Source organism: Oncorhynchus keta, unplaced genomic scaffold (genome assembly GCF_023373465.1).
Source record: "Oncorhynchus keta strain PuntledgeMale-10-30-2019 unplaced genomic scaffold, Oket_V2 Un_contig_20153_pilon_pilon, whole genome shotgun sequence".
Lineage (NCBI taxonomy): Eukaryota > Metazoa > Chordata > Actinopteri > Salmoniformes > Salmonidae > Oncorhynchus > Oncorhynchus keta.
The window spans coordinates 1-8,625 of record NW_026281849.1 but is presented as its reverse complement, the minus strand read 5'-3'; the positions used below and the strand labels follow the sequence as shown (position 1 = coordinate 8,625).

General features: G+C 49.2%; 1 long non-coding RNA gene across 2 annotated transcripts; it reads right to left on the bottom strand.

Moving 5' to 3' along the window:
- Positions 1-2,206: 2,206 nt before the first annotated feature.
- On the bottom strand, positions 2,207-5,276 carry LOC127920649 (uncharacterized). Of its 2 annotated transcripts, XR_008106790.1 has the most exons (4): positions 5,132-5,276; positions 4,934-5,032; positions 4,668-4,898; positions 2,207-2,356 (listed from the first exon to the last, which is right to left on the bottom strand). It is a non-coding gene; the product is annotated as an uncharacterized LOC127920649 (long non-coding RNA). The 2 variants fall into 2 exon arrangements; XR_008106789.1 differs by lacking the exon at positions 2,207-2,356 and having other exon boundaries at positions 4,615-4,898.
- Positions 5,277-8,625: the final 3,349 nt, after the last annotated feature.

Below are 8,625 nucleotides of genomic sequence, written 5' to 3'. Positions count from 1 at the left end.
TACCCTACCAGGTCAACTGGAGGACAAGCAGGCTACCCTACCAGGTCAACTGGAAGACAAGCAGACTACCCTACCAGGTCAACTGGAGGACAAGCAGACTACCCTACCAGGTCAAATGGAGGACAAGCAGACTACCCTACCAGGTCAACTGGAGGACAAGCAGGCTACCCCTACCAGGTCAACTGGAGGACAAGCAGGCTACCCTACCAGGTCAACTGGAGGACAAGCAGGCTACCCTACCAGGTCAACAGGAGGACAAGCAGGCTACCCTACCAGGTCAACAGGAGGACAAGCAGGCTACCCTACCAGGTCAACTGGAGGACAAGCAGGCTACCCTACCAGGTCAACTGGAGGACAAGCAGACTACCCTACCAGGTCAACTGGAGGACAAGCAGACTACCCTACCAAGTCAACTGGAGGACAAGCAGGCTACACTACCAGGTCAACTGGAGGACAAGCAGGCTACCCTACCAGGTCAGCTGGAGGACAAGCAGACTACCCTACCAAGTCAACTGGAGGACAAGCAGGCTACACTACCAGGTCAACTGGAGGACAAGCAGGCTACCCAACCAGGTCAGCTGGAGGACAAGCAGGCTACCCTACCAGGTCAACTGGAGGACAAGCAGGCTACCCTACCAGGTCAACAGGAGGACAACCAGACTACCCTACCAGGTCAACTGGAGGACAAGCAGACTACCTACCAGGTCAACTGGAGGACAAGCAGACTACCCTACCAGGTCAACTGGAGGACAAGCAGGCTACCCCTACCAGGTCAACTGGAGGACAAGCAGGCTACCCTACCAGGTCAACTGGAGGACAAGCAGGCTACCCTACCAGGTCAACAGGAGGACAAGTAGGCTACCCTACCAGGTCAACAGGAGGACAAGCAGGCTACCCTACCAGGTCAACTGGAGGACAAGCAGGCTACCCTACCAGGTCAACTGGAGGACAAGCAGACTACCCTACCAGGTCAACTGGAGGACAAGCAGACTACCCTACCAGGTCAACTGGAGGACAAGCAGACTACCCTACCAGGTCAACTGGAGGACAAGCAGGCTACCCCTACCAGGTCAACTGGAGGACAAGCAGGCTACCCTACCAGGTCAACTGGAGGACAAGCAGGCTACCCTACCAGGTCAACAGGAGGACAAGCAGGCTACCCTACCAGGTCAACAGGAGGACAAGCAGGCTACCCTACCAGGTCAACTGGAGGACAAGCAGGCTACCCTACCAGGTCAACTGGAGGACAAGCAGACTACCCTACCAAGTCAACTGGAGGACAAGCAGGCTACACTACCAGGTCAACTGGAGGACAAGCAGGCTACCCAACCAGGTCAGCTGGAGGACAAGCAGGCTACCCTACCAGGTCAACTGGAGGACAAGCAGGCTACACTACCAGGTCAACTGGAGGACAAGCAGGCTACCCTACCAGGTCAACTGGAAAACAAGCAGACTACCCAACCATGTAAGACATCATTATCACCTCAGATGTCGTTGAATTCCAAAACTAATGTCAGCTGTCCACATTGGGTCTCCACAATAGAGTTTAGAGTTTATTGACCCTGGATCCTAAATGACCCCGCATCCACTATAAACAAGCAGCTCGGTGATTTGGTGACCAGAGCAGTGGACAGTAGCCTAAGTTTCAACTGTCTTGGACCTCCCTCATTTAAAAACAAAAAAATGGTGGACAATATAGGGCGTCAGCGTAGCCTAGTGGTTAGAGCGTTGGACTAGTAACCGGAAGGTTGCGAGTTCAAACCCCGAGCTGACAAGGTAACAAATCTGAACAGGCAGTTAACCCACTGTTCCCAGGCCGTCATTGAAAATAAGAATATGATCTTAACTGACTTGCCTGGTTAAATTAAGGTTAAAAAAAATATATATATATATATTTAAAAAATACAGTACGGGCTGTCCTTGACAGTCTCCCTGCGTACTGAAAATAGTTCTATAAACGTCTGAGCAAAGAGACAAATATCCAACGCTGACCATCGGTAATCATGAACATGGAGTTTGTGGAGAAAAGGCCTCTTCAACATTTTATATTACATTTTTACAAATATTTTTTTAACCTTTATTTAACTAGGCAAGTCAGTAAGAACAAATTCTTATTTACAATGACGGCCTAGGAACAGTGGGTTAACTGCCTGTTCAGGGGCAGAACAACAGATTTGTTCCTTGTCAGCTCAGGGATTTGAACGTGCAACCTTTCGGTTACTAGTCCAACGCTCTAACCACTAGGCTACCCTGCCACCTCTACACTCTAACCACTAGGCTACCCTGCCACCTCTACGCTCTAACCACTAGGCTACCCTGCCACCTCTACGCTCTAACCACTAGGCTACCCTGCCACCTCTACACTCAAACCACTAGGCTACCCTGCCACCTCTACACTCAAACCACTAGGCTACCCTGCCACCTCTACACTCAAACCACTAGGCTACCCTGCCACCTCCACACTCAAACCACTAGGCTACCCTGCCACCTCTACACTCAAACCACTAGGCTACCCTGCCACCTCTACACTCAAACCACTAGGCTACCCTGCCACCTCTACACTCAAACCACTAGGCTACCCTGCCACCTCTACACTCAAACCACTAGGCTACCCTGCCACCTCTACACTCAAACCACTAGGCTACCCTGCCACCTCTACACTCAAACCACTAGGCTACCCTGCCACCTCTACACTCAAACCACTAGGCTACCCTGCCACCTCTACACTCAAACCACTAGGCTACCCTGCCACCTCTACACTCAAACCACTAGGCTACCCTGCCACCTCTACACTCAAACCACTAGGCTACCCTGCCACCTCTACACTCAAACCACTAGGCTACCCTGCCACCTCTACACTCAAACCACTAGGCTACCCTGCCACCTCTACACTCAAACCACTAGGCTACCCTGCCACCTCTACACTCAAACCACTAGGCTACCCTGCCACCTCTACACTCAAACCACTAGGCTACCCTGCCACCTCTACACTCAAACCACTAGGCTACCCTGCCACCTCTACACTCAAACCACTAGGCTACCCTGCCACCTCTACACTCAAACCACTAGGCTACCCTGCCACCTCTACACTCAAACCACTAGGCTACCCTGCCACCTCTACACTCAAACCACTAGGCTACCCTGCCACCTCTACACTCAAACCACTAGGCTACCCTGCCACCTCTACACTCAAACCACTAGGCTACCCTGCCACCTCTACACTCAAACCACTAGGCTACCCTGCCACCTCTACACTCAAACCACTAGGCTACCCTGCCACCTCTACACTCAAACCACTAGGCTACCCTGCCACCTCTACACTCAAACCACTAGGCTACCCTGCCACCTCTACACTCAAACCACTAGGCTACCCTGCCACCTCTACACTCAAACCACTAGGCTACCCTGCCACCTCTACACTCAAACCACTAGGCTACCCTGCCACCTCTACACTCAAACCACTAGGCTACCCTGCCACCTCTACACTCAAACCACTAGGCTACCCTGCCACCTCTACACTCAAACCACTAGGCTACCCTGCCACCTCTACACTCAAACCACTAGGCTACCCTGCCACCTCTACACTCAAACCACTAGGCTACCCTGCCACCTCTACACTCAAACCACTAGGCTACCCTGCCACCTCTACACTCAAACCACTAGGCTACCCTGCCACCTCTACACTCAAACCACTAGGCTACCCTGCCACCTCTACACTCAAACCACTAGGCTACCCTGCCACCTCTACACTCAAACCACTAGGCTACCCTGCCACCTCTACACTCAAACCACTAGGCTACCCTGCCACCTCTACACTCAAACCACTAGGCTACCCTGCCACCTCTACACTCAAACCACTAGGCTACCCTGCCACCTCTACACTCAAACCACTAGGCTACCCTGCCACCTCTACACTCAAACCACTAGGCTACCCTGCCACCTCTACACTCAAACCACTAGGCTACCCTGCCACCTCTACACTCAAACCACTAGGCTACCCTGCCACCTCTACACTCAAACCACTAGGCTACCCTGCCACCTCAACACTCAAACCACTAGGCTACCCTGCCACCTCTACACTCAAACCACTAGGCTACCCTGCCACCTCTACACTCAAACCACTAGGCTACCCTGCCACCTCTACACTCAAACCACTAGGCTACCCTGCCACCTCTACACTCAAACCACTAGGCTACCCTGCCACCTCTACACTCAAACCACTAGGCTACCCTGCCACCTCTACACTCAAACCACTAGGCTACCCTGCCACCTCTACACTCAAACCACTAGGCTACCCTGCCACCTCTACACTCAAACCACTAGGCTACCCTGCCACCTCTACACTCAAACCACTAGGCTACCCTGCCACCTCTACACTCAAACCACTAGGCTACCCCTGCCACCTCTACGCTCAAACCACTAGGCTACCCTGCCGCCTCTACGCTCAAACCACTAGGCTACCCTGCCGCCTCTACGCTCAAACCACTGGGCTACCCTGCCGCCTCTACGCTCAAACCACTGGGCTACCCTGCCGCCTCTACGCTCAAACCACTGGGCTACCCTGCCGCCTCTACGCTCAAACCACTGGGCTACCCTGCCGCCTCTACGCTCTAACCACTGGGCTACCCTGCCGCCTCTACGCTCTAACCACTAGGCTACCCTGCCACCTCTACGCTCTAACCACTAGGCTACCCTGCCACCTCTACGCTCTAACCACTAGGCTACCCTGCCACCTCTACGCTCTAACCACTAGGCTACCCTGCCACCTCTACGCTCTAACCACTAGGCTACCCTGCCACCTCTACGCTCTAACCACTAGGCTACCCTGCCACCTCTACGCTCTAACCACTAGGCTACCCTGCCACCTCTACGCTCTAACCACTAGGCTACCCTGCCACCTCTACGCTCTAACCACTAGGCTACCCCCTGCCACCTCTACGCTCTAACCACTAGGCTACCCTGCCACCTCTACGCTCTAACCACTAGGCTACCCTGCCACCTCTACGCTCTAACCACTAGGCTACCCTGCCACCTCTACACTCAAACCACTAGGCTACCCTGCCACCTCTACACTCAAACCACTAGGCTACCCTGCCACCTCTACACTCAAACCACTAGGCTACCCTGCCACCTCTACGCTCTAACCACTAGGCTACCCTGCCACCTCTACGCTCTAACCACTAGGCTACCCTGCCACCTCTACGCTCTAACCACTAGGCTACCCTGCCACCTCTACGCTCTAACCACTAGGCTACCCTGCCACCTCTACACTCTAACCACTAGGCTACCCTGCCAACATGAACATTAGTTGATCTAAGCTGAGATCTGATGTTTGAAGGGTATTTCACTACATTGAACGTAAGTGTTGTGATACACTGAATGGAGTTCAAAAACAGAATAGAAGTATTGTGAAACACCTAACTTGGTTCTTCAAATCTGAATCATTGTGTTTTTCAGAGTTTTGTGAAAAATACTTGTACTAGGCGTTTCAGTGCATGTAAAAAAGGCAGCATTAAGGCAGCACTAAGGCAGCACTAAGGCAGCATTAAGGCAGCACTAAGGCAGCATTAAGGCAGCACTAAGGCAGCACTAAGGCAGCACTAAGGCAGCATTAAAAACCACACACACAATATTTTGTTACACTGTCTCTCATACAATCAAATGGGTTTCGATTGTAAATGGTTTATAGCAGAACATTTTGATTGATGATGATTTTCAGTCAATATTTTGTTTAACTTGTTAAAGGAGACACTGGGAATTGAATACTTTCCGAACGGTATTTGCACAAATTATAGGCTGCAGTTGCCAGGCCCAATGTGAGATTATAAATAATATTACAAATCAAAATGTTTAGGGATATGTAAGTTATAGCCGAGGTAACATGTGTAAAGTCGACCTTCATCCCTGGTATTCGTGTGAGAAGGTGGATGTGAACCAGAGTCTCCTGTTTGTCCAAAACACTGCATTAGTGCACACAGTCAGTCTTCAGGAGTAAACTGTGGAGCCGACACACCTCTGTTACACTGAGCACATGGGACCCGATTCAGACTTGAGATAAGTCTGCTTAAACATGGACTTAATGAATTCAGACTTGAGATAAGTCTACTTAAACATGGACTTAATGAATTCAGACTTGAGATAAGTCTACTTAAACATGGACTTAATGAATTCAGACTTGAGATAAGTCTACTTAAACATGGACTTAATGAATTCAGACTTGAGATAAGTCTACTTAAACATGGACTTAATGAATTCAGACTTGAGATAAGTCTACTTAAACATGGACTTAATGAATTCAGACTTGAGATAAGTCTACTTAAACATGGACTCAATAAATTCAGACTTGAGATAAGTCTACTTAAACATGGACTCAATAAATTCAGACTTGAGATAAGTCTACTTAAACATGGACTCAATAAATTCAGACTTGAGATAAGTCTACTTAAACATGGACTCAATAAATTCAGACTTGAGATAAGTCTACTTAAACATGGACTCAATAAAACATGGACTTTAAGTCATGTTAAATTTTTATTTTTATTTCACCTTTATATAACCAGGTAGGCTAGTTGAGAACAAGTTCTCATTTTACAACTGCGACCTGGCCAAGATAAAGCATAGCAGTGTGAACAGACAACACAGAGTTACACACTATGTACAGCTGCAGCGATCGGTTAGCTGCTCAGATAGCAGATGTTTGAAGTTGGTGAGGAGATAAGTCTCAACTTCAGCGATTTTTGCAAATCAACTTGTAAAAAAGTATGAATAGGGCCTAGAGACTATTTTTTTGTTTGTGGGAATTGAACCCCAGACTGCTGGGGCAGTAAGATGGCACATTTATTTTGATTTTTTTACCCACTACCATCTGAGGAACTTGTGCCTCCATATCAGAATACAAAATGTTTAGATTAAAAGCTAAAATGTGATTTTCAAACATTGTGCTGCCATACTGTTCAGAATTCCTCCAATCTGAGGCATGGAGATTGGAGAGAGAGCATTCGTGGCAAGTGTGCCCTCTAGAAAACTCTATGGTTGAGTAGAAGATGAAGAAAAAATGAAAATAAAATCAGGCAAGTTTGAGGACACCTCCCTGGTATTTGGGTCTTTCATGAACTCAGACCGTGAGAGCGCACCAAAAAAAAAAAAACGCTCAGATGAAACTCTCCGAAACAATCCAAGAAATTATGTCGTCAATGAGAAAGAGACGACCAAAAAATGTTAAATCACATTGAGGAAGGAAACAGAAAAGAAATTCCCTCAAAAAGGGAACATTTGTTTCCTGCTGGTTAATGCTAATATTCCGAGTCAAACAGCCATGTGATTCATTGTTCAGTTTTCATGATGCTACACGTCATTATTTGTAACTTCCGTGCACTTGTTTTTAAATGAAAGCCTGTTTCTTGGTTAATACTACTGGCTTGTTTGCCAACTAGCTTCATCTATTGTTTGATGTGCATAGCCTCATACCATTTACCCTGCTCTAACATTGGCCCACAGCTACTTTTAGCAACGCTAGTATTTACACACCAGTGTTGCTGGGAATTAGCTTGCAACAAAAACTGAATAGACCGCCGGAAGACAGAAGTTCAATTAAATTTAAACGTACTCTGCGATTGTCTGTAGGCTTGGTCCTTATGCAAGGGGGGGGCAGGTAGCCTAGTGGTTAGAGTGTGAAGGAGGCAGGCAGCCTGGTGGATAGAGTGTGGAGGCGGCAGGTAGCCTAGTGGTTAGAGTGTAGAGGAGGCAGGTAGCCTAGTGGTTAGAGGTAGAGGCGGCAGGTAGCCTAGTGGTTAGAGTGTAGGGCGGCAGGTGGGGGAGGCAAGGGGGGTGAGAAACAACACACCTCTAAAAATGTAACGTTAACTTTAAACCGAATTTCCAAATGTGGGTCTGTTGTAGACCTATGCAGTTCCTCAGCGAGGTCTCAGTTCGTCTGCTTTCCTCATGGCAAAATAACAAGTCCCCCACAAGTTCTTGATTTCTTTTTTTTGTGCAGGACTTATTTTGACATGAGGTAAAAAAAAGTGGGAAGGAAGTGGGTGTTTGGAGTCTACACTCTAACCACTAGGCTACCTGCCGCCTCTACACTCTAACCACTAGACTACCTGCCGCCTCTACACTCTAACCACTAGGCTACCTGCCGCCTCTACACTCTAACCACTAGGCTACCTGCCGCCTCACACTCTAACCACTAGGCTACCTGCCGCCTCTACACTCTAACCACTAGGCTACCTGCCGCCTCTACACTCTAACCACTAGGCTACCTGCCGCCTCTACACTCTAACCACTAGGCTACCTGCCACCTCTACACTCTAACCACTAGGCTACCTGCCGCCACTACACTCTAACCACTAGGCTACCTGCCTCCTCTACACTCTAACCACTAGGCTACCCTGCCGCCTCTACACTCTAACCACTAGGCTACCTGCCACCTCTACCTCTAACCACTAGGCTACCTGCCTCTACACTCTAACCACTAGGCTACCTGCCGCCTCTATACTCTAACCACTAGGCTACCCCACTGCCGCCTCTACACTCTAACCACTAGGCTACCTGCCGCCTCTACCTCTAACCACTAGGCTACCTGCCGCCTCTACCTCTAACCACTGCCACCCTGCCTCCTCT